We start from the raw sequence: 8159 nt of genomic DNA on the forward strand, positions 1-8159 counted from the left end.
AGAGAACACACACCGCTGTCCTGTCATCAGACTAGGAGTTCTTACGCTAGCAAGAATACACATAGACAGTATTATACGCACGCGCACACACACACACACACACACACACATATACACTGCTGTCTTATCAGGGTGGGAGTGTTTACAGCAGCAGGGATAATAGTATTATTCACGCACACACACACACACACACACACACACACACACACACACACACACACACACACACACACACACACACACACACACACACACACACACACACACACATTATCTCCTCCACCCCTAGCAAGCAGTCACTCCACAGGGGCCAAAGTTCCAGATCATTATCTCCTGTCTTTATGGAGCCTGACTCTCTCCCTCCCAGGTGGCACCCTAGTCCCTATATAGGGCACTACTTTTGACTAGGGCCCATAGGGCTCTGGTCGAAAGTAGCACACTATGTTGGAAATAGGGTGCTATTTAGGATGCAACCTCTGTCTCACTCTCTCAACACTTCAATAAGCACCATGCAAATCACCATCTCAACCTCTCCACTCCCCTCTCCTCTTCCCCAGTGAGTCTGACATGCTGTGTGACTCCCCTTTGAGCTTATTAGGGGTTCAGCAGCGAAGCTATAACAAGCGATTGAAAATGCAAACTTTGAAAGCTCACGCCCCTCAACCCTCATTTGAGCTACAGTCTTGAAATTTGGTATGTATGTCTCTCTCCTCAAGGATCCATAAAGTCTGCCATTATGGATTTTCCGCCATTTTGAATGTTGTGAAAAACATTTAAAATGCTACTCCTCTGGCAACGAATGACCGATCTGCAACTTGATATCTGTTATCTATGGGCCAAGGTTTCTCAACGCACTATTTTCCAGGCTACTATGTCAAACAACACGGCCTCTACTGACCAATAAACATTCATGTGGGCGTGGTCTCTCACATAAATGCTTATAAATCAGTCACGGATATTCGTATTATAATAAAACTTGGTACACATGATGCAAACACTGTCAAGACTCAACATATGCAAGCACCTTCATATTGACTTCACGGTAGCACTATAACGGGCATGTTTTTATATCTCTTGATCTGTTTGACTCAAAGTGATGGGATTTGGCACACATGCTCAAGGATATGAGTCTAGATAACCTGTAAAGAATGGTTGAGTTTGGCCATATTGTTGAGCTGTTGGACAGGAAAAACCATTCATGCAATCTCATTGGCTCATAGCGGCCATATTGTTTCAGCTAGGGTCTTGGAAAATAGTGCGTTTGAAGATGTGCACCCATAGATGCTATATCCCTAATTCGGTGCCGATCGGTCCAGCGGTTGTGGAGAAGAAGATGTTTAAAGTAGTCAATTGTCCAAAATATATCGAAAGCATATTATATTGCACGATCAGTTTGATTTTGAGTTTTGATTTGGCAAGCGTGATAAACAGTACAGAAGTAGCTCGTCCTAGGGCGATGTGTCCAATTTGTCCTGATGGTGGCACAGTGGGCACACAGCTGAACCCCGGCAACGCCGCTTGCAGCTTTAATTAGCTGTTGTAGCTGCTGAACCAGACCTGGGTTCAAATACTATTTGAAATCTTTTAAATACATTATTCATTTGCTCTAGCCTGCCTGGAGTGCCAGATGTACAGGCTTTTCCATTTGGGACTAATATGTTGGCCCGAGAAGCCAGGCAAGCTAAATCAAGCACATATAAAGTATTTTAAATGATTTCTAATAGTATTGTAACCCAGGTCTGAACTGATAATAACTGTAACTGCAGATGCCCATATAGAGCTGTGCTCTCCTAGCTCGAAGTCTATACTGTAGAGACAGTGGTGAGAGGAATGGAGGAATGGTCATGCTAGCCAGCCTAATTGGCTGCTGTGGTAGCAGGTGGTGATGAGATGAGATATGCATTATGGAAATAGTCTGGAGAACTAGGCCAGGACAAAGAAGAGTGCTTCTGTGCATCCCAAATCAAATCAAATTAAATTGTATTCGTCACATGCACCGAATACAACAGGTGTAGACCTTACAGTGAAATGTTTACTTACAAGCCCTTAACCAACAATGCAGTTTTAAGAAAAATAAGTGTTAAGTAAACAATAGTTTAGTAAAAAATAAAAGCAGTAAAATAACAGCAGTGAGGCAATATACAGGGGGTACCGGTACAGAGTCAATATACAGGCTATATACAGCTATATACAGGGGGTACCAGTACAGAGTCAATGTGCGGGGGCACCGGTTAGTCGAGGTAATTTAGGTAATATGTACAGTACCAGTCAAAAGTTTGGACACACCTATTGTAGAATAATAGTGAAGACATCAAAACTATGAAATAACACATAGGGAATCATGTAGTAACCAAAAAAATCTTAAACAAATCAAAATATATTTTATAGTTGAGATTCTTCAAATAGCCACCCTTTGCCTTGATGGCAGCTTTGCACACTCTTGGCATTCTCTCAACCAGCTTCACCTGGAATGCTTTTCCAACAGTCTTGAATGAGTTCCCACATATGCTCAGAACATGTTGGCTGCTTTTCCTTCACTCTGCCGTCCGACTCATCCCAAACCATCTCAATTGGGTTGAGTTCGGGGGATTGTGGAGGCCAGGTCATCTGATGCAGCACTCCATCACTCTCCTTCTTGGTAAAATAGCCCTTACACAGCCTGGAGGTGTGTTGGGTCATTGTCATGTTGAAAAACAAATGATAGTCCCACTAAGCCCAAACTAGATGGGATGGCATATCGCTGCAGAATGCTGTGGTAGCCATGCTGGTTAAATAAATCACAGACAGTGTCACCAGCAAAGCACCCCCACACCATAACACCTCCTCCATGCTTTACGGTGGGAACTACACATGTGGAGATTATCCGTTCACCCACACCGCGTCTCACAAAGACACGGTGGTTGGAACCAAAAATCTCAAATTTGGACTCCAGACCGAAGGACACATTTCCACCGGTCGAATGTCCATTACTCGTGTTTCTTGGCCCAAGCAGGTCTCTTCTTATTATTGGTGTCCTTTAGTAGGGTGTTCTTTGCAGCAATTCGACCATTAAGGCCTGATTCACGCAGTCTCCTCTGAACAGTTGATGTTGAGATGTGTCTGTGACTTGAACTCTGTGAAGCATTTATTTGGTTAGCAATTTCTGAGGCTGGTAACTCTAATGAACTAATCCTCTGCAGCAGAGGCAACTCTTGGTCATTCCTGTGGTGGTCCTCATGAGAGACAGTTTCATAATAGCACTTGATGGTTTTTGCGACTGCACTTGAAGAAACTTTAAAAGTTCTTGAAATGTTCCGTATTGACTGACCTTCATGTCTTAGAGTAATGATGGACTGTTGTTTCTCTTTGCTTATTTGAGCTGTTCTTGCCATAATATGGACTTGGTCTTTTACCAAATAGGGCTATCTTCTGTATACCCCTCCCCCCCTACCTTGTCACAACACAACTGATTGGCTCAAACGCATTAAGAAGGAAATAAATTCCACAAATTAACTTTTAAGAAGGCACACCTGTTAATTGAAACGCATTCCAGGTGACTACCTCATGTAAAAAACTGTAAAATTTAAGAAAAACCCTTGAATGAGTAGGTGTGTCCAAACTTTTGACTGGTAGTGTACATGTAGGTCGAGTTAAAGTGACAATGCATAGATGAATGGAAGCCTATTCCCTACATAGTGCACTACTTTTGACCAGAGCCCTATGGGAGCTGTTGCGCCAGCCAGCTCTTCCCCTATGCTCCTGCTGTGTGTGTGATGTTCGCTGTGTGCCTGTTGGGGTAGTGTGGGGGTGATCCCTAGCTTTACACACACTCACATTCACACAAATCCTCCTGTATTTTTAGGTTATCCATCTTGCCTGGCAGGGCTTCCTTCAGCTCTGAGATTTACTGTCTGCTAAAAGAAACATATTTATCTTCTAACCCTCCCACACCCCACAAAAGGCTGCACACACACACACACACACACACACACACACACACACACATTCACACACACACACACACACCTGTGGCGTACCGCTATCTCCAGGCACTGGTGATAGAGAATCTTCCTTCCATTCCATTGATGGACTCTCCCATTCTAACCCTTTGAGAAGGGGGTTAGAATTAACTCCAATGATGTCACAAAGGCATTAACGAACTGTTTGATTCTCAAATTGAACATCCAGAAGAAATGTGAAATGTGACATTCTCATACTCACTTCCTGAGGAGATCTTTAGATGGCTAGTGATCACTGAGCCATGTGTAACTGAGCCAACATTTCTTCTCCTGTGAATATCTCTCTTTGTTATTGAGTGAACTTGATATGGTAAAGACTTAACATGTGTGTACTGTATCATGACAAAATGGCTTGAATCAGAGGAAATGATTGGTGGTCCGATATAGCAAAATACAATTATCCCAAATGAAATCTCCTGCTATGGGCATCTCCTGCAATGGTAGCCTCCTGCAATGGGAATCACATGCAATTGGAATCTCCTGCAATGGGAATCTCAAAAATGTGTTCTTAGAGATATAAAGAGCTGTCTTTGAAGACTGAATCGATTTTGGTTTCTCTTCTGAGACATTTTGATGCTGCTAACTTGTTGTAAATAGTGTTCGATAAAGAGAAACATAAGAAATAAGAAAAACCAATCATGGATTTTGTGTTATTCTGAGCGGGTCTCGGCTCTGATTGTAGGTAGAGGGAGTGTACACCATAGTCCCCACATCCAGTCTTAGAGTCTCTGTAGAGTCCATAGTGTTTACCAAATGCCTTGTTTATAAAGCCATTTGAACGTTTTCAAGATACAGTCGATGTTCCCTTGTCATAGAGGAATATCTATATACTCTCTCTAGCCTTTTTACGACTTATTTAATGACGTCTAACTATTATGCCTTGTTGACTCCCTTTATCTTTCCTTGTGTTGTCCCATTTACCAAATCCTCTATCTTTTCCGTTCAGAGGACCAGGCTGAACGTAAAGGATGTTGAACTTCATCCCACAGCTGTTCCAATCACCTATAGCTAGCTACCTATGTGGTGGGCTACTGTACTCTACTGACTGTACAGTATCAGCCATTCATTCAGTGTTTCACAGTAGCTGTTAGCGGAAGCTGTGTAGTACTCAAGGTGTTTTAAAGGTGCCCCTGCGTGTACATTTGCTGTAGAACATAGTGGTAGTGATGGTGGTGGAGAGGAGAAGAAGCCTCGGAAATCTAAACTTTACAACTCATTGCAACTGAATGTTCTAATCAATGACATTCCAAAGGTACTGTAGTGTTGTAATTCCGGGATGGAACACTGACGATAACGATCTAAATTCTAACCCCTAACCTCAAAGGGTTAATGAAGCCAAACAGATGGACCCACATCTCTTTGCTCTCCCGTTGGAAGCCCTATAAAGACAGCCCTCTCGTCAGTTGTTGCTGTAGGTTCAGAGGCTTCTTCTCTTGTCTCCATCAGTACCTCTCTGTGGCTGAATCACCTGTATATCAGTATTATAATGTATTTCTATTGGAGGGGAGATTTGGGCACAGTTTTGACTTCCTGGTTATCGAATGCCCCATACATCGAGTAATTACTTTCTTTCCTGTCCGTGTGCAGATATGACCATCAATATACAGAACCAGTGAACCTCTCAGCTCCTCTGAGACACCTCTCCTTGTCTCAGCTTCATGCCTCTGCTTTCAGGCTCACTGTCTTACAGTACACCTATCTATGTATTCTATTTCTATGGGTGTACAGAAGCTGTTACCATTCTCAGCCTTACTCCAGGAGTCTGTTCAGGAGGATGAAATGTTACAGAACATTCACATATATACATGTATTGTCTAGAACAGATGTGAATGCCTGTTTGTTTGGTTGTGCACTCTATTCGTTAGCCTTCATTTCTATCTGAGACGTTCTGAACGTTTTACCTCACTGAATATATCCCAGGCTGCTGTGCTGTGCTCTCAGGGCATTTAGACCTGATCGAACACTGACAGAGCTGGTATGTAGACCTAATCAAACGCTGACAGAGCTGGTATGTAGGCCTAATCAAACGCTGACAGAGCTGGTATGTAGGCCTAATCAAACGCTGACAGAGCTGGTATGTAGGCCTAATCAAACGCTGACAGAGCTGGTATGTAGGCCTAATCAAACGCTGACCGAGCTGATCAAATATGTATTGAGTGGTTGTTCAGAAGTGCACACAGAGTTGACACAGAGTGATGCCTGTCTATTGCCTGCTCTGTTTATCTCTCTTTCTGCTTTACAGGCAGGTAAAGTGAGCAGGAACATGTCTCTGGCAGTATCTGTGAACCGGGGTCAAACTCTATACAGGGTCAAAGGTCATACCAGATGCCTTTTATTGCACATGCTTCTCCCCTTACGGACTGCTGTAAATGTTTGTACATATCTTTTTTTCTTATCCTTACAATGTGCATGTGACCAAATACCATGTAAAATATCTTGACATGTAAATGCTGTAATTACATTTATTATTTAATGATGGATCAATAAATCGTTCCTTCAATGAAATAAAAACGGATAACATGTAATTATTATGGGGGTGGTCTTTAAAAAGTACTGAAATCTTCACTCTTTAAAGTATTACGTTTTACATTTTAGTCATTTAGCAGACGCTCTTATCCAGAGCGACTCACAGTTAGTGAGTGCATACATTTTTTCATACTGGTCCCCCGTGGGAATCGAACCCACAACCCTGGCGTTGCAAGCGCCATGCTCTACCAACTGAGCTACACGGGACTATAATTTAATAATTTAATAATTAATTATTTTTGTATGCAGTCAGCTGTCAAAGTTTGGGGCAACAGAGCGTCACAGTGGTGAGATACTATAGATGTGGGAGGATGAGAACACTTCTACCAGTCCTCTGTACCAATAGGATCTACTCCTCTATCTCTCTGTACCAACACTGATAGGATCTAACAAATGACTAGGGACTCTAATCACGATAAATTGTTCCCCTCTCCTTCCGTTTACCAAACAACTTTTACAAATGCCAACAAGAGAGAGATAGAGAGATAAAAACAAGTGGCATATGGAAGAGCAGTTTATCAACTTTTTAGAAGGGAAAGACAGGGGCACTGCCCAGGGGGTTTAAACACGTGCTTATTCTCCTTCTCTCTCTTTCGCACCTTGGAGGCAGCGGTGGTGGCAGCAGCAATCACATTCCCCTCTCATGCGTCTTCATTTCCTGTGCAGATTGTGATCATTAACTGGTTTGGGTAGAGCTTGTCGAGGGTTCTCCACAGGAGACTCTGTCACGATGATGTATGGCAGCCATTACAGCTAGAGAGACGGAGGAAACTACTTTATAATGTTTCAGAATGCCCCCACACACAGACATACACACACTCCTAAACAGGCGCACACACACAAGCATACTCACACACAAGGCCACACACTCTCTCTCTCTCTCTCTCTCTCTCTCTCTCTTCTCAAGGCAGCTGGGACCATAGTCACCAAGAAAACAATTGGTAACACACTACGCCGTGAAGGATTGAAATCCTGCAGCGGCCGCAAGGTCCCCCTGCTCAAGAAAGCACACATACATGCCCGTCTGAAGTTTGCCAATGAACATCTGAATGATTCAGAGGAGAACTGGGTGAAAGTGTTGTGGTCAGATGAGACCAAAATGGAGCTCTTTGGCATCAACTCAACTCGCCGTGTTTGGAGGAGGAGGAATGCTGCCTATGACCCCAAGAACACCGTCCCCACCGTCAAACATGGAGGTGGAAACATTATGCTTTGGGGGTGTTTTACTGCTAAGGGGACAGGACAACTTCACCGCATCAAAGGGACGATGGACGGGGCCATGTACCGTCAAATCAAATCTTGGGTGAGAACCTCCTTCCCTTAGCCAGGGCATTGAAAATGGGTCGTGGATGGGTATTCCAGCATGACAATGACCCAAAACACACGGCCAAGGCAACAAAGGAGTGGCTCAAGAAGAAGCACATTAAGGTCCTGGAGTGGCCTAGCCAGTCTCCAGACCTTAATCCCATAGAAAATCTGTGGAGGGAGCTGAAGGTTCGAGTTGCCAAACGTCAGCCTCGAAACCTTAATGACTTGGAGAAGATCTGCAAAGAGGAGTGGGACAAAATCCCTCCTAAGATGTGTGCAAACCTGGTGGCCAACTACAAGAAACGTCTGACCTCTGTGATTGCCAAC

Source organism: Coregonus clupeaformis, chromosome 10 (genome assembly GCF_020615455.1).
Source record: "Coregonus clupeaformis isolate EN_2021a chromosome 10, ASM2061545v1, whole genome shotgun sequence".
Lineage (NCBI taxonomy): Eukaryota > Metazoa > Chordata > Actinopteri > Salmoniformes > Salmonidae > Coregonus > Coregonus clupeaformis.